This window comes from Durio zibethinus, chromosome 6 (genome assembly GCF_047325235.1).
Source record: "Durio zibethinus cultivar Kanyao isolate XHJ-2024 chromosome 6, ASM4732523v1, whole genome shotgun sequence".
NCBI classification, from domain to species: Eukaryota; Viridiplantae; Streptophyta; class Magnoliopsida; order Malvales; family Malvaceae; genus Durio; species Durio zibethinus.
This window is the reverse complement of record NC_143167.1, coordinates 19,032,216-19,053,365: the sequence shown is the minus strand read 5'-3', so window position 1 is coordinate 19,053,365 and position 21,150 is coordinate 19,032,216.

The window sequence follows — 21,150 nt, the reverse complement described above, 5'->3', positions numbered from 1 at the left end:
TTACTTTGGGGATTATCTTACTATTTGGTCACTTGTGGGCATTCTATATATAAATTTAGAAGTTGGGGCTTCTTTTGACATTTAATAGTAATAATTTGTTTTTACTATACTTGAAAAGAAACAGTGACAAGGAAAATAAATGACTTTTAGGTATTTGTTCTATATATCATATAATTAATATGATTATTTTATTAAGCTAATAAAATAGTTTAAACTAATATTAATTATAATAAATATTTAATATCTTAAATAGCTAACGTTTAAATGTTCATTTAAATGTTCGTTAATATAAACTAAATAAATATTTTATTAATTATTTTAATATAAGTTAACTTTTATAATTAGAATTATTAAAATATTATATATTTTAATATTTGAATATTAATTAAAATATAAATTAATATTAAATAAGTAATTATATAATATATTATATAATTATTTAATATTAAAAATAATACAATATTGTTATGACCTATTGCTTTAATTAATATGAAATAATATTAATACTAATTTAATAATGATTTGATAATTAATAAGAATAATATTCACATGATAATTAAATGGTCATAATGATTTATTTTTTTAATTATCAAAATATGATTGGTGAGTGAATTATTATCTAATTAATTATTTATGATAAAAATTATTAAAAATTATTAATATTATTTAACAATATTAAAATCTATCTATATATTTAATATGAATAATTATTTATTTATAATCTAATTATTTATATTAAATCATAAACAATTGTTAATAATCATAATAAATTAAATAAATTGATTATGTATAATTGTATTAGTTAATTATACATATAGTTAATCATAATTATATTTATTAAATTTAAGTATAATATTTAACTATAATAATTTATTAAATATAAATTCTTATTATATAATTAATTTAGTAATTAATTATTATTAATATTACTTAATAAGATGCATTAATTATTTTAATTAATCTAGTTTGTACAAAAAAATTATTAGATTTAATAATTTATATTAAATATAATTTAATATTGAATTCTTAGATCCACTTATTAATAAAAGTAAGTTTAACCTCATGATTGTATCCTAGTTTGAGAAATAAGAGCTGTCCCTAAGCTTCTGCTCTAGCTTTGTACCCAACTTAACAATTTTAAAGAAAGCAAAAGAATTTAGCTTTACAATAATAAATAAATTTAATAAAATACAAAATAATTAATATTTTATTAATATTTATATAATTTCATTATTATATGAAATTATAATCTATTATAATCATGTAATAAATTATGATGAGTTTAAATGTTATTTCAAGATTGGAGTAAGCTATTTTAAATAGTTGTAACTATTTGAATTTGTTCGATAAACAAATTTATTTTTTAAAACTCTTGCTTATTAACTTTCAAAATATTAAGAAATTAGTATTATTTTATTTTAAATATGCTTTTATGAACTGAAACAATTATTTTATGTCAAAACAAAAGGTCATAACTATTTTAAATAAATAATTTTTCAAATAGTCATAACTATTTGAACTTGTCCGGTAAACAAATTTATTTTTTCAAATATTTTACTTATTAATTTTTTGAATGTCAATAAATTTGGATTATTTTATTCTAAATAAACTTGTAAGATATGAAACAAGTATTTGATGACTAAATAAAAGGTAAGAACGATCTAAAATAGATAATTATTCTAATCATTTTAACTATTTGAATTGATTCCGTAAGCAAATTTATTTTTTAAATCTCTTACTTATTAATTTTTGAAATATTATTAAACTAGTAATATTTTTAACTGAATAAGCTTCTATGATCAGAAACAATTGTTTTATGATAAAAAAAGATCTCAATAATTTGAGATTGATAATTGTTCAAATAGTCCTAACTATTTGAACTGGTTTGGTAAACAAATTTATTTTTTTAAATCTCTTATTAATTTTTAAAATATTAATAAATTAATATTATTTTATTTCGAATAAGCTTTTATGATAAAAAAAACAATTGTTTTATGACAAAACAAAAGGTCATTTATTAAATCACTTAGATTTTTAATTATGACTAAGTAATAATTATTTAATTATATATAATTAAATAAACTATTATTAAATTTATATATTAAGAATAGTTTATTTAATATTTAAATATTATAATTAAATATTATATTAATTTATAAATATTAATAATTGAATTAATTTAATTATTAAATGACATATTTTATATAATATTAAATAAAAAATATAGTTATATAATAATTAAATATTTTAATTCAAATAGTAATTAAATTAAAAATATTTATTTATCTGAATAAATAAATATTGTTAATATTTTGCAAATTAATATTAAAATAATTAATATGACTAGTTTCATATTAAAATAAATTGTTTTAAATAAATTATAATATTGTTAATTATTAATTATATAGATTAATTAATAAGTTAATATAATTCATAATAGATTATACTAAATTAATATTATTCAGTTATAATATTTTTACTAGTTATTAACTGTAGTATGAATTAAAAATTTTATTTTATGATAAACCAAAAGGTCATAATGTTTTGAAATAAATAATTGTTATTATAGTCTTAAATATTTAAATTGGTTCAATAAATAAATCTTATTTTTAATTCTCTTAGTTATTAATTTTTAAAATATTATTAGATTAGTATTATTTTATTTCAAATAAGCTTCTATGAATAGAAATATGAAATAATTATTAAATAATATAATTATTATTAATTTATAGTATTAAATTACATTATAATTTATTTATTTAGTATAAATATTAATATATTATAAATATTATTAAATTAATTAAAAATATTATAATATTAGTAACTTATAATTATACTATAGTTATTATTTTATAAATTAATATACCTTATTTATAATTATTTATTATTTAAATAAATATTATAATATATAATTGATATATTAATTTTATTATTTTATAATTATAAGTAATAAATTATAAATAATTTAATTTAATTATTGTATTAATTATTAAAATAATTGATATAATAATTAATTATTCTTAATAATAATATAAATATATAAATATAAATTTATTATATTATAAATAATAGGTTTAGCTTTACAATAAATTAAATAATTATTAATTTATAGTATTAATTAAAATAATTAATATTGATAGATAAATAAATATAATAATTATTTATATTATTAAATAATATAAATTAATTTATATTTAATATTAAAAATAAATATTAATAATAATTAAGATAATTATAATATAATAACAAAATATTATTCTATTTTGGATAAATTTATTAATAATTATAATAGAAATTACTAATAAAGTTATTAATTATTTTTAGTTTAATAATTTAAACTTATATCATATTAATTGAATTAAATATTAGTAGTAATTATTAATATTTATGATAAATTAATATTTATAATAAATAATTAATATTTATTATTAATAAGTAATATAAATAAATTAACTATTAGCTTAATAAATTAGAATAATTTTTAAATTAATTATTATTAAAGAGAATATTAAAAACTATTTGAATGTTTTGTAACTAATATTATTATAATTATTATAATATTTGGATAATTTATTCATATAATTGATAATTATTAAATAACTAATATTTAAATGTTCAATTAGCTTATAATAATTAATATTTAATTAAAATAAATTAAAAGGACTTAATTTATAATTTAATTAATATTAATAATTACTTAATATTATTAACATAATGATTAATATTATTAGGATAATTATATAATATTATTATATATTAAATATTTAAATTAAATATTTATTATAATATAATAAATATTATATAATTATATAATTAATTTAATTATATAATAATATTAATTTTATTAAACAATTGAATAATAGTTATGTATAATTTATCAAACTAATATTTAGATAATTAATAATATTAATGAATTAATATTCTATTATACCAAATAATTAATAATAATTTATTTAATATATTAAATAAATTAAGTATTTATTTAATTAACATTATTATTTAATAGTTATAAAAATAACTATACAAAAAGAATTTTATTATACAAATATTATATAATTATAATATATAATAATTAATTTATATATTTTTATAAAATATTAATCTTAAACTATATATTTAAAGTAATATTAATTATTAACTATTTAATTAGTATATTTAAAGTATAAATCAAATAACAAAACTATATTAAATTATAATTAAAATGTATATATTTATTATATAATAAAATATTAATTATTACAAATATTTTTATTTGTAATGAATAAATATATTAATTAAAATTTATTAATTAATTAATTTAATTAATTATATACAATTCAGATATTTATATACAAAATATAAAATAACAAAAATTATGAAATAAATTTTTATTTACAAATAATAAAATAATATCAATATTATTTAGTGTTAAAAAATTAGAAATAGATATAATAAATGCTTATAAGCAATTTTATTTATTATCAATTTTAAATTATTTTAATTTATGATATTAAGTATAATTATAAACATATAATATTATTATATTAGTAATTATATAACTATTATTAATAATATTTCATTAATATACAATAAAATTAATGAATATTAAAATTAATTATTGGTAATAATAATATATCAATATTACAATAATTATAATAATATATAATAATAATAATAATTTAATTTAATTAATAATATTTAGTCTTCATTTATAAATATAGAATAATAATACCTAATTTATTAGTTAAATTAATTATAATAATATGTAAATTAAATAAAAAATAATTTTTAAAATATTATTAACTATTTTAAATAATATTTATTATTATAAACAACAATTATATATTATTTATTTCAATTAATATATAGTACTATATAATTAGTAAAATTAATTTAAAATTTAAGTAATAAACAATTGTTTATTTATTCTATTAATTATCTATTTTAAATAAATTAATTATTTGATAATATAATTATCAAATATTACTAATTTAATACTATATTATTCTAATCTATTATAATTATAATATTACAAAAGGATTAAGTTGTTATATTATTATTAGAACAAGTTAATTACTAATAATTAATATTATTTAGAATAATTTAATAATATATTTGAAAAATATACAATAATTGATAATATTGTTAAGATACGAAAGTAATAATATTTATATATCAAATAAATTAAATCTATTATATTAAACTTGTTTGATATTATATTAATTATATTAATTATTTAATTTTTAGTTATACTTATAAAAATAATTTATAAATATTTATTAATAAGACAATTAATAAGCAAAAGTTTTAAAAAATAAATCTATTTATTGAACAAATTCAAATCGTTATGACTATCTAAATAATTATTTATTTTAAATTCTTATGACTTTTTTGTTTTGTCATAAAACAATTGTTTCCATCCATACGAACTTATTCAGATTAAAATAATATTGATTTATTAATATTTCAACAATTAATAAGTAAAAGATTAAAAAAAAATAAGTTTACCAAACAAGTTCAATAGTCATGACTATTTGAATAATTATCTACTTCAAATCATTGTAACATTTTGTTTTGTAATAAAACAATTGTTTTAATTCATGTTAGCTTATTTGAAATAAAATAATACTAATTTATTAATATTCCAAAAATTGAAAAAAAGAATTAAAAAATAAATATGTTTATCGAACAAGTTCAAATAGTTATGATTATCTTAATAATTATCTATTTCAAAACATTACAACCTTTTGTTTTGCCATAAAACAATTGGTTCTATTCATTCAAGCTTATTTCAAATAAAATAATATAAATTTATTAATGTTCCAAAAATTAATAAGTAAAAATTTTAAAAATAAATTTATTTAAAAATTAATGTTCTAAAACCAATTGTTTCTATTCATACAAAATTATTTAGAATAAAATAATACTATTTTTATTCCTATTTTGAAAATTAATAAGAGATTTAAAAACTAAATCTCTTTACCGAATCAGTTCAAATAGTTATAACTATTTGAACAATTATCTATCTCCAATTGTTATGATTTTTGTTTTGTCCTAAAACATTAAATTTTATTAAGTAATATTACTTAATAATATAAATAATTTTGTAATAATTAATATTATCAATTTAGTTATTAATTTAGTTATTATTAATATTAATTAATTATTAATTAATAAAAATGATTATTTAACTAATTTAATTTATTTATCATTAAATTTATATAATATAATTAAATTAAATAATTTTAATTTTAATTTTAATATTAAATTATTAAAATGATTTATCTATTTATTAATTATTAATTTATTTAATAATTAATAACTATATATCATAATAAAAAAATATATAATAAAAATTAATAGTTAATAATTAATATATATTGTTTAATAGATATAATAAAAATTATTAATTATTATATTTTAAATAACATAATTAATTATTAATTATAATAATTAATTTAACCTTATATATTAATATAAATTAAATTATCTATTTTAATAACAACAATTTATTAATTAAACAAATATTTATATAATTAAACTAATTAAATTTATATTATAAACAAATACTCTATATTATGATATATTAATATAGAATATATTATATTTTTTATTATCTTTAAAACTATTTAATTATAACTAAATAATTAAATTTATTATTTTACAATTATTACTACTAAATTAATAATAAAATTTATTATTTGTAGTAAATAATTTTTGAAAATATATTATCTATATTATAATAAAATAATACTATAACTAATTAATATACAAATTACAAATAATAATATCAATATTAGGTAAAATTATTCAAATAAATAATTGTCTATTATCTATTTCAAATAATTTAAATAATAGCTTATTATTATATCTATTATTATAACCTTATTTATTACATTCTTAATTAAAAAATAAAAATTTTAAACAGTGATAATTGTTGCAATTATGAAATAATTTATTATTAATAATAATACTAATTTATTACCTTTTGTTTAAATATTCTTAGTTACAATCTATACAGTTAATATAGATTATTAACTAAAATTATATATTATTTAAGCTATTAATTGTGATTTATACATTGATAGAATATTATGTTATAACAAATAAATAATTGTACAATTGTCACTTAGATGTCCTAATTTATTTAAGTTATTTTAAATTATTATTTTTATTTAAACTATTCAAATAATAGTACTAATCGATAGTATATATTCATAAGTATAAATATTTATTATTACATTATAATAAATATATTATAATATTATAATAAAATAGTTATTTTATTTGATCCATGATAATTAAATAACTAATATTTCTATTAAATTATAATTAATACAATAGATAATATAAGTTAATTTATTATTTAATTTATATTAAATATAAATATTGATTATTTATAAATATTTCAAGTTTTATAGTATCAAATTAAATTAATATAAATAATAATATATATTATATATTATATTATCAATATATTTATATATAATTATATGTTATTTTTTAAATCTCTTAGTTATTAATTTTCAGAATATTATTATATTAGTATTATTTTATTTCAAATAAACTTGTGTGAATAGAAATAATTGTTTTATGAGATAACAAAATGTTATAACAATTTGAAATATATAATTGTTCAAATAGTCATAACTATTTGAACTAGTTCAGTAAACAAATTAACTTCTTAAATCTTTTATTAATTTTTGAAATATTAGTAAATTAGTATTATTTTATTTCAAATAGGCTTGTATGATGAAAAACAATTGTTTTATGATAAAACAAAAGTTCATAACGATTTAAAATAGATAATTATTCAAATGGCCATAATTATTTAAATAATTTGATAAACTGATTTATTTTTTAAAACTCCAACTTCTTAATTTTTGAAATATTAATAAAGCAATATTATTTTATTTTGAAAAACTTTTATGTACTGAAATAGTTGTTTTATGGTAAAATAAAAGGTTATAATGATTTTAAATAGATAATTGTTCAAATAGTCATAACTATTTGAACTTATTCGATAAATAGATTTTTTTTAATTTCTTATTAATTTTCTAAATTTTAATAAATTAGTTTTACTATATTTTGAATAAGCATGTACAAACTGAAAAATTATTTTTTGACTAAATAAAAGATCAGAATAATTTGGAATAGATAATTGTTCTAATAGTCTTAACTATTTGAACTACTGTGAAAAACACATTTATTTTTAAATCCTTATTAATTTTTGAAATAGTAATAAATTGGTATTATTTTATTCTGAATAATTTTGTATGAATAGAAACAATTATTTTATAATAAAACAAAATACCATAACGATTTGAAATAAATAACAGTTCAAATGGACATGACTATTTAAACTTATTTAGTAAACAGATTTATTTTTTAAATCTCTAACTTATTAATTTTTTGAATAATAATAAATTAGTATTATTTTATTCCAAATAAACTTGTGTGAATAGAAACAATTGTTTTATGACAAAACAAAAGATCATAAAGATTTGAAATATATAATTGTTCAAATAGTAATAACTATTTGAACTTGCTCGATTAACAAATCTATTATTTAAATCTTTTACTTATTAATTTTAGAAATATTAATAAATTAATATTATTTTATTTCAAATAAGCTTGTATGAATAGAAATAATTGGTTTATGACAAAACAAATTGTCATAACGATTTGAAATAGATAATTGTTTAAATAGTCATAACTATTGAATGTGTTCAAAAAACATATTTATTTTTTAAATTTTTTATTTATTAATTTTTGGAGTTTTAATAAATTTATATTATTTATTAATAATATTCATACAAGCTTAATAAAACAATTTAATAATCATTTTATATATTAGTTAATATTTATAATAACTATTATAATTATAATTAATTATAATTTTTTAATATTAAAATTATAGTATTTTGAATTAACTATTCAATTTAATATAGCAAAATTATATAATTACTTAATAATAATTAATAATCAAATATTATAAATTATTAATTTATTATATTATTCAATTAATTAATATAACATTAAAATAATATTAATATTAAATATTATAATAGTATTAATTTATTATTTAAATAACAATAAATAATTATATTTATTATATTAGTTTAATTAATCAAATGGTAAAATAATATTATTATCCAAATCATTTAAAAATAAATAATTAGAATACTATAGTTTTAATAATTTATAATTATTAGTTATTTTCTAATAAATTATTATTAGTTATTTTAATAATGATTAATAAAATTGGTATTCTATTATTTTAATTACAATTATATATACCTGGTAAGTTTATAATAAGTTCAATTCATGCAAGTTTGTTAATTTAATTAATTAATATTATTTCAAAAAATTAAATTGAAATAAATAATATTAGTTATTAATACTTTTGTAATATTATTTATAAATTATTAATATATGTAGTTTATATTATTTAATAAAATTATGATAATAATTTGAAATAAATAAAGATTAATTAAATATTAGTTATTTAAAATATGCTAATTTAATTAAAGATATAAAAATTAATATCTCTTACTTATTAATTTATTTGAATAATCAGATATTTGCATTGTCTCAAATATCGAATTTCTAAATAATTATCTATTTTAATTATCGATAATCATAAAAGATCAAATATACATTTTAAAATATTGATGATTATTTTTAATAATTATTTAGCAAAATTCATAAATTATATTATTATTTCATAGCTTATTTATTAATAAATATCGATAATTAAATAATAAAAATTTTAAATTGTTAATTATTAACAGTCAAAAAATTAATTAGCAAAAGATATGAAAAAATAAATCTGTTTATCGATCAAGTTCAAATAGTTATGACTATTTGAACAATTATTTATTTAAAATCATTATGACCTTTTGTTTTGACAAAAATAATTGTTTTAGTTAATAAAAGCTTATCCAAAATAAAATAATACTAATTTCATAATATTTCAAAAATTAATAAGCAAGAGTTTAAAAAAATTAATTTGTTTACTGAACAAATTTAAATAGCTATGACTATTTGAACAATTGTCTATTTAAAATCATTATGACCTTTTGTTTTGTCATAAAATAATTGTTTTAGTACATACAAACTTATTCAAAATAAAATAAAACTAATTTATTAATATTCCAAAAATTAATAACTAAGTGATTTAAAAAGTTAATTTGTTTATCGAATCAGTTCAAATAGTCATGTCTATATAATGTTTAAAGAAATTTGATATAATAATATTTGATTATTAATAATTTATTAATAAATATAATATTATATTTTTACCTAAAAATATAATAGTTATATAAATTATTTGAACTTATATAATATTATAAGTTATTTAATAATTGTATTTGAATTATTCAATTTTGTTTATACTTTATTATAAATTATATCTATAATAGTTATAAATATTTCAACAATTATCTATTTAAAATCATTATGACCAGTTGTTTTGTCATAAAACAACTATTTTAGTTCATAAAAACTTATCCAAAATAAAATAATACTACTTTATTAATATTTCAAAAATTAATAAACAAGAGATTTAAAAAATAAATCTGTTTACTGAATCAATTCAAATAATCATGGCCATTTAAACAACTATCTATTTTAAATCATTATTAACTTTTGTTTTGTCATAAAACAATTGTTTTTCAACAAAAAAGATTTTTCTAAATAAAATAATACTAATTTATTAATATTTCAAGAATTAATAAGAGATTTAAAAAAGAAATCTATTTGTTGATCCACTTTAAATAGTTATGATTATTTGAACAATTATCTATTTCAAATTGTTATAACCTTTACTCTATCATAAAACAATTGTTTCTGTTCATACAAGCTTATTCGGAATAAAGAAATGATAATTTAGTAATATTTTGAAAATGAATAACTATGAGATTTAAAAAATAAATCCGTTTGTCAAACCAGTTCAAATAGTTAAGATTATATGAAAACTTATTTATTTTAACTTGTTATAACCTTTTTTTTATCATAAAATAATTATTTAAGCTCATAGAAGCTTGTTCGGAATATAATAAAATTAATTTATTAATATTTCAAAAATTTATAAGAGATTTAGAAAATAATTCGACTTATGAAATGAGTTCAAATAATTATTACTAGTTACAAAATTATATCATAATTATATTACATACCTAATATTTATCATTAATGATAAATAATTATATAATTTAAAATCATATAATTAATTTTATTACTATAATTGTATATATTTTATAATTTATATAATTATTCAAATACTATTTATTTTACACTTAAAATATATTAATAGTTATAATATTAATTTATTATCTAATTTAAATTATTAGTTAATATAGAGTTTATAATATTAATAATTTATATTAATAGTAAATTAATATTAACCTTAACTATTAATACCTTATAAAATAATAAGTATTAATAACTTATTAAAAGGCTTAATATTTATATAATATTAACAAATATATTTAACTAATTTAACTTATTAATTATTAAATATTATATTTATTTTGTTATATTAATTATAACAAAATCTAATTAGTTGAACTTAAGTTTGATTATTTTTCAAACTGAACTCATAAAAATCAAACTGCATCTCGAAAATGGAGTTGAACTATTCAATCCAACGTCTAATGGCAAGTACATAACTTTTAGTTATATAGATATCGATAAACATTTTAAAAGTTGTTTGTTAAACATATATCAATAATTAAAAAAAATCAATATTGATAATTCATATGACCAGTTCTTATAATTATTAATTATTAAAATATTGTATAAATATTATTAATTAAATTAATAATGAATAATCATAAACCTTGTTAGCCTTGAATTGATCCTTATTTTGAAATGGCAAAACATTAAACTAAATAAGCTTGATCAAGGTTTTGAAAAAGATTTATTTAGTACATATTCTTAAGTTTTATATTTTGGTACTAAATAAATAATATGATTTTCAAAGCTTAAACAAACCTTTCTTTGTTTTCATATTTCTCAAACCAAATCTACCTTTAAAGATTATTTATTTGAGCTGAAATGAAAGTCCAATTGTTGTTTTTAAAGTGAACTTATTCATTTTGGACTTAATACAAATTTGACAATACTGGTTTTGAGAAATAGATTTACTTAAGAAAGCTATTTTACAAGAACAAAGTTTTCCAATATTGAACTTATTTTATTTTTCTATATTAATTCACAAAGTTTTAATATTTTAATTTTATATGGTTGGAAAGCTCCTTGAGTCTACTTTCTAATGGATCAAACAAAATCAAAATCCAAATTTTCTAAGAGAAGATTTTGAATTTTTACTAGACACTCTACAGTTGTCTAAAAACTGCATAAGGGGTAACTTTAAAAATTCACTATAATTCATACACAATGAATTAGGTGATGATATGGATAGAAAACCCTTTAAGTTTAGTTTCTAAATCTTCAAATGGTTTGTGATTTGGATTTGTATAACTCAAGTTATGGTCAAATTAGTGAGTAGAGTACAAAATGAGAAACAACCACCCAGCTTGGACAGGATAGATCACCCCCTTAACCAATTGATCCCCTACAAAAAGGGATCGATCGGTTATACTATTTTCAAGTGCAAATTGGTTCAAAACATGAACAAATCGATCTCCTCCTAGAAGAGATCGATTGGGTCTGGGCAAAGACATCTCCAACGGCTATTTTATCAAGCTTTTAATAGCTACTTTCACTTCCCAAGCATTCCCAACAGCTATTTCCTCAATTTCTCTATAAATTGGGCACTCCAACACACCAAGAAGGTTGATGCATCAAGAAAGCAAGAGCTAACAAGTCATATCTTCATTCTCTCAAAGAATCAAGAGTTTTTAGAGCTTCAAAGTCCATATCTTTGTATTTATTGTATCTAAATTATATTTGTTATTCATTCATCATTTTCTTGTACTTAAACTTAGAAACACTTAGCCTTAGAGAGGTTGTTCTATTGTTTGCAAAACTATCTTTGATATACAAGGGTGGAAGAAAACATGAGGTGAGGTATTCTCTTGATATTGTAAGGGTAAAGGTTGCTATCTAAGCCTTAAAAAAAAGATAGAGATTTAGTACAAGATAGGTTTGTATCTTGTAAGAATTTTTCTTCAATTAGTGGATTGAATCCTTGGTGTGGACAACCAAGAGAGAGGACATAGGTGCCTTGTGGAGAAGGACCGAACCTCTATAAATCATTGTATTTGATTTCTCTATCCCAATCTCCTTACAATTTATTGTTATTTCTATTTGATTTTAGGTTCATTAATTGTTATTGTTTGCATTATATTTTCATCAAAAGTGCTTATTGTTTTAATTTCCATTCAATTATATTGAAATCATTTGTTTGGGAAGAATTTGGAGAAATCTAATTCACCCCTTCTTGGATCACCATCTCACCTAAAAAGCTAACAAACCTTATTCTTTATATAAACAATATGTTTAATATTTTATTAATATTAAAATTGATAATATAGTTATTAATATTAATAAATTATTAATTAATATTTTAATTAATTAGAATTAAATATAGATATAATAAATAAAGCTATTATATTGATTATTAATTATTAATTTATTTAATATATTGTTAAAGATTAAATATATTGTTTTAATAAAGGTTATAACGATTTAAAATAGACAATTATTCAAATAGTAATAACTATTTGTACTCGTTCGATAAATAGATTTATTTTTTTAAAATTTCATTTTTATTAATTTTTTGAATATTGCTAAATTAGTATTAATTTATTCTAAATAACCTTTTATGAACTAAAACAATTGTTTTATAGCCAAATAAAATATTAGAATGATTTGAAATAGATAATTATTCTAATAGTCTTAACCATTTGAACTGATTTAGTAAACAAATTTGTTTTTTAAATCTCTTAGTTATTAATTTTTGAAATATTATTGAATTAGTATTATTTTAATCTAAATAAGCTTGTACGAACAAAACAATTTTTTTACAACAAAAGAAAAGGTCATAACAATTTAAAATAGATAATCATTCATATAGTCTTAACTATTTTAACTGGTTCAGCAATTAGATTTATTTTTTAATTTTCTTGGATATTAAGTTTCATAATATTATTAAATTAGTTTTATTTTATTTCGAATAAAATAGTATAAACAGAACCAATTGTTTGATGATAAAATAAAAAGTTATAACGATTTGAAATAGATAATTTTTAAAATAGTCAAAACTATTTGAAATGGTTTGGTAAGTATTTACTTTTTAAATCTCTTACTAATTAATTTTTTAAATATTAATAAATTAGTATTATTAATAACATTAATAATGATTTATTTTAATAATTAATTTTAACCATAATTATTTCAAATCAAATTAACTTATTTAATATTTATATCAATTATTTCAATAAATATATATTATTAATATTAATAAATTAATATAATCATTAATAAATTAAATATTTAATAATTAATAATTTCTATATTTAAATTAATTTATATTAGTTAAATTAATATAAAATTAAATAATACAATTAATAAATATGGCTATTTGATATTATTAGAATCAAATAATAAATTTAAATAGATATTATAACTGTATAGATTATACTAAATTATATAATCTATATAATTATTAAATTAATTAAATAATAATTAAATATTTATTAAATTATAAATAATTATTAAAATTACTAGTTATATTTAATACTATAATATATATTAATTTTAAATATTAAATATAATTTATTTATATAATTAAATCAAATAGGTTAATAAAAGTTAATCTATACAGTTAATAACTAGTAAAAATATTATAGCTGAATAATATTAATTTAGTATAATCTATTATGAATTATATTAACTTATTAATTAATCTATATAATTAATAATTAACAATATTATAATTTATTTAAAACAATTTATTTTAATATTTTAATATGAAACTAGTCAATTAATTATCTTTAATTATCTTTAATATTAATATGCAAAATATTAATAATATTTATTTATTCAGATAAATAAATATTTTTAATTTAATTACTATTTGAATTAAAATATTTAATTTAACAATTCAATTAATTCAGTTATTAATATTTATAAATTAATATAATATTTAATTATTAAATTAACTATTATTAATATATAAATTTAATAATAGTTTATTTAATTATATATAATTAAATAATTATTACTTAGTCATAAGTAAAAATCTAAGTGATTTAATAAATGACCTTTTGTTTTGTCATAAAGCAATTATTTTTTATATAAATAATACAATATAAATAATATTAAAATTAATAAAAAATTATTATTATATAAATTAGTATTATTTATATTAGTATAAATATATTTATATTAAATAGTAACGTAATATAAATTAAGTTATAATAGAAATTAAAACAAATATATTATAATAATTTTGATTAATTTATGAATAATTTTGTTAATTATTATCTATTTCAAATTGTTCTTACCTTTTGTTTGGTCATATGACAATTGTTTTTGATCATACAAGCTTATTCGGAATAAAATAATACTAATTTATTAATCTTTCAAAAATTAATAAGTAAGAGATTTAAAAAATAAATCTGTTTACAAAACCAATTCAAATAGTTATGACTATTAGAGCAGTTGTATACTTCAAATTGTTATTCGAAGTAACAATTTATCAAATTTATCTTGATTTGATATTTACTAATATAACATATATTCATATTAATTAATAAATAATAATTTATAAATTATTATAATTATTATAATATATTATTAATTAAATATATATAATTAAATTAATATGTCAATATTAATTTATAATCAAATTATAATATCATAATGTTATTGTTATACTTATTTATTTATAAATAAATATATAAATTATTTTAATAAATACAATTTTTTACTAATTAGTTATTATAGATATAACATATATATTGTTATTCATATTATAATATTAATTATATTAATTATTGATTAGATCTATGAATATAATATTTTATATTAATATACATTATATTGTAACATATAATATGAAACAAAATAACAAAAATTTTAACGATTGGAGATTGATAATTGTTCAAATAGTCTTTGAAATTGTTTGGTAAATAGATTTATTGTTTAAATATGTTACCTATTATCTTTGAAATATTAATCAATTAGTATTAATTTATTTCAAATAAGCTTGTATGATAAAAAACAATTGTATTATGACAAAATAAAAGGTCATAATGATTTGAAATAGATAATTATTCAAATGGTCATAATTATTTTAACTGATTTGGTAAACAGATTTATTTTTTAAATTTCTTATTAATTTAGGAAATATTAATAAATTAGTATTATTTTATTTCATCTAAGCTTGTATTAACTGAAACAATTATTTTATGACAAATTAAAAGGTTATAACGTTTTAAAATAGACAATTGTTCAAATAATAATAACTATTTGAACTTGTTTGGCAAATAGATTTATTTTTTTAAATCTCTTTCTTATTAAATTTCCAAATGTTAATAAATTAGTATTAATTTATTTTGAATAAGCTTGTATGAATTGAAATAATTGTTTTATGACTAAAAAATGGTCAAAATGATTTGAAGTATATAATTATTCTAATAGCCTTAACCATTTGAAATATTTAATAATTAAACAATATTTATTATTCAAAATATTAAAACCAATAATTTTATATAATTAATTATTATTAAATTAATAAATCATAATTAATAATACTCATGACTTAATTGATTTTGAATTAAAGATAATAAAATTAAATATTTAGTAAAATATTAATAATTATATCTAATAATTTGTATTTAGGATTTATTATAAAATTATTAGATAAAATTAATATTATATAATTGAATAATCATAAATAATAAATTATTATTATTCAATTAATATTAATTAAGGCTTAATATTATTATTTAACAAATATTACTAGTTTTATAGCATATAAAAGTATTGTTTATTTTAGTTTATAATTACTATTCAAATAATTTTAATTAATAAATTTAACAAATAGAAATAAATATAATTTAATTGAAAATTAAATATAACAATTTATATCCTTAAATTGATAGTTTTAAATTTAAAATTGTTAATATTAATAATAGAAATATATTAATATGTAAAATATTAATAATTAAGATTGTTAATTATAAAAAGTTTAATTATTTAATTAAAAATTTAAACCCATAAATATTAACTATATAATTATATAATTAAAATAAATTAAAAGTAGTTATAATAATTTATGATTAATCTAATAATAAATATTAATAATAATATTAGGAATAAAGTAATTATTTATTACTTATAATCTTATATAATTTAATTAAATGATTAAATTAATTTAAACTAAATAAATATTTTATTAATTATTCAAACAGAATTATTTTATCAATAATCCAAAAAATTAATCATTATTAATTATTAATAATGTATATTTATATTAATAAAATATTATATTCATTAATTATAATAAATAATTATTATTTATTATTTACTTAATACAATTTGGATTAATTGTACTAGTTTAATAAGGTAAATATTTATAATTAATATTTAAATTATAACTATTAATAATTATTTTAATGAATATTTTAATAATCAATTTATTAATTATTTTTTAAAAATTAATTATATTATTATTATATTATTATTACTAGTAACATATATAGATATTATAGTATAAATATTAATTTATTAGTAATTTATTATTAACTAATCGATAAAATTATTAATTAATTTTAATAATTTTAAACAATAGTATACAAATTATATTAAATAATTTGACTTTTAGTTATATTCAAATAATACTATAATATTATTAAATTAATACAATAATAATTGTTTATAAATTATTAGTCCAAATTATCGTTAATATAATAATTGAATGGAAATGTTTATCATTATTAATAGTTAATAATTATAAATTTGATTGATATTTAATTTATAATTAATACTAATTTAATAATATTTTGAAAATTAATAAGTAAGAAATTTAAAAGAGTAATAAATTTCGTAATAATTATGATAATTGTTACTAATAGTTTGTAGAAATATGATTTGTTTATATATCACTTAGTTATTAATATTTGGAATATTAATAAATTAGTTTTTATTTTATTTTATTTTCAATAAGCTTGTATGAACTAAAACAATTATAGTAATAATACAAATTTATTTTGAAATAAATTATAATATGTAACACGAATTCATATGACCTTTTGTTAATTTAATTATTACATATTTTATTAATATTAATAATTAATATCATTTATAATATAATATATTAAATAATTATTATATTAATTAACTAATTTAAATAAATTTAATCCAATATTATCTATATAATATTTAACTTAAATATTATTAAATTAGTATTATTTTTATCTGAATCAGCTTATATGATAAAAAAAACAATTTTTTTATGACAAAACGAAGATCATAACGATTTGAAATTAATATTTGTTCAAATAGTCATAACTATTAGAACTGCTTTGAAAAACAGCTTTAATTTTTAAATCTCTTGCTTAATAATTTTTGAAATATTAATAAAGTAGTATTATTTTATTTCAGATAAGTTTTTATTAACTGAAATAATTGTTTTATGACAACAAAATGTCAAAATAATTTTAAACAGATGATTGTTTAAATAGTCATATCTATTTGAAATTGTTTAGTATACAGATTTATTTTTTTAAATCTCTTGCTTTAATTTTTTGAATGTTAATAAATTAGTATTATTTTATTCCAAATAAGCTTGTATAAACTAAAATAATTGTTTTATGACTAAACGAAAGGATAGAATCATTTGAAACAGATTATTTTGATAGTCTTAACTATTTGAACTAGTTCAGCTAACATTTTATTTTTTAAATCTTTTATTAATTTTTGAGATATTATTAGTATCATTTTAATCTGAATATGCTTGTATGAAAAGAAACAATTGTTGTATGAAAAAATAAAGATCATTATGATTTAAGATAGATAATTGTTCAAATAATCATAACTATTTGAACTGATTTAGTAAATAGATTTAGTTTTTAAATCACTTATTAATTGTCAAAATATTAATAAATCAAATTTATTTTGAATAATTCTATATGAACAAAAACAATTGTTTTATGACAAAACAAAAGGTCATAACAATTTGAAATAGATAATTGTTCTAATGGACATAACTATTTGAACTTGTTTGGTAAACAGATTTATTTTTTAAATCTCCTACCTACTAATTTGCAAAATATTAATAAAGTAGTATTATTTTATTTTGAATAAACTTGTATGAATAGAAATAATTGTTTTATAACAAAACAAAAGATCATAACTATTAGAAATAAAAAATTGTTCAAATAGTTATAACTATTTGAGCTTACTCAGTAAATAGTATTAAATATTTGAATTGGTTAGGTAAACTGAATTATTTTTTTAAATCTCTTACTTATTAATTTTTGAAATATTAATAAATTCATTTTATTTTATTTCAAATAAGCTAGTATGAATTGAAAATTTTGTTTTATGATAAAATAAAAAGTCATAACGTTTTGAAATAGATAATTGTTATTATAGTCTTAAATATTTAAACTGGTTCGATAAACAAATTTATTTTTAATTCTCTTAGTTATTAATTTTTAAAATATTATTAAATTAGTAATTTAAACTTATTAAAAGTTTTTTAATTGAGTTGTCATAAAACAATAGCTAAATAATTAGAACAATATAATAGTTATTGTAATTAATTAAAATATTTATTACTAATAATTTATAAATATTTATAAAATATTATAGGAAAAAACTACAAATAATAGAATTTATTATTAAATATCCTAATACCTAAAATAATAATATGAATATTATTATAACTAAATATTAATATTATTTATTATTAATATCAATATAAATTATTATTAATTAATTCTATATTAATAATTTAATTAAAATTATTAACTGTTTAGTTGTCTAAATAGTCATAACTATTTAAATTTTTTCAATAAACGAATTTATTTTTTCAAATCTTTTACTTATTAATTTTTTGAATGTTAATAAATTTAGATTATTTTACTCCAAATAAGCATGTAAGATATAAAACAAATATTTTATGACTAAGCATAAGATTGGAAAGATTTGAAATAAATAATTATTCTAATAGTTTTAACTATTTGAATTGGTTCAGCAAAAAAAAAATTAAAATCTCTTATTAAATTTTGAAATATTATTAAATTAGTATTATTTTTAACTAAATAAGTTTCTATGATAAGAAATAATTGTTTTATGACAAAACAAAGATCTTAATGATTTGAGACTGATAATTATTCAAATAGTCATAACTATTTGAATTGGTTCGATAAATATATTTATTTTTTGTAAATCTCTTATTAATTTTTGAAATATTAAAAAATTAGTAATATTTTATTTCGAATAAGCTTGTATGATCAAAAACAAATATTTTATGACAAAACAAAAAGGTCATAACGATTTGAAACATATAATTATTCAAATGGCCATAATTATTTTAATTGATTCGATAAACAAATTTATTTTTAAATTTCTTACTTATTATTTTAGAAATATTAATAAATTAGTATTATTTTATTCCCTCTAAGCTTGTATTAACTTAAATAATTGTTTTATGACAAATCAAAAGGTTATAATGATTTTAAATAGAAAATTGTTCAAATGGTAAACAAATCTATTTTTTTAAATTTCTTTTTTGAATGCTAATAAATTATTATTAAGTTATTCTAAATAAGCTTGTATGAACTAGAACAATTGTTTACAACTAAACAAAAGGTCATAATGATTTTAAATAGATAATTATTTTAATAGTTTTAACCATTTGAACTGATTTGTAAACAAATTTATTTTTTAAATTTCTTACTTATTAATTTTTAAAATATTATTATATTAGTATTATTTTAATCAGAATAAGCTTGTATGAACAAAACAATTGTTTTATGACAAAAGAAAAGGTCATAACGATTTAAAATAGATAATCATTCATATTGTCGTAACTATTTTAACTAGTTTAACATTAGATTTATTTTTTAATTTTCTTAGTTATTAAGTTTCGAAATATTATTAAATTAATATTATTTTATTCTAAATAAAATAATATGAATAGAAGCAATTGTTTAATGACAAAATAAAAGGTTATAACAATTTGAAATA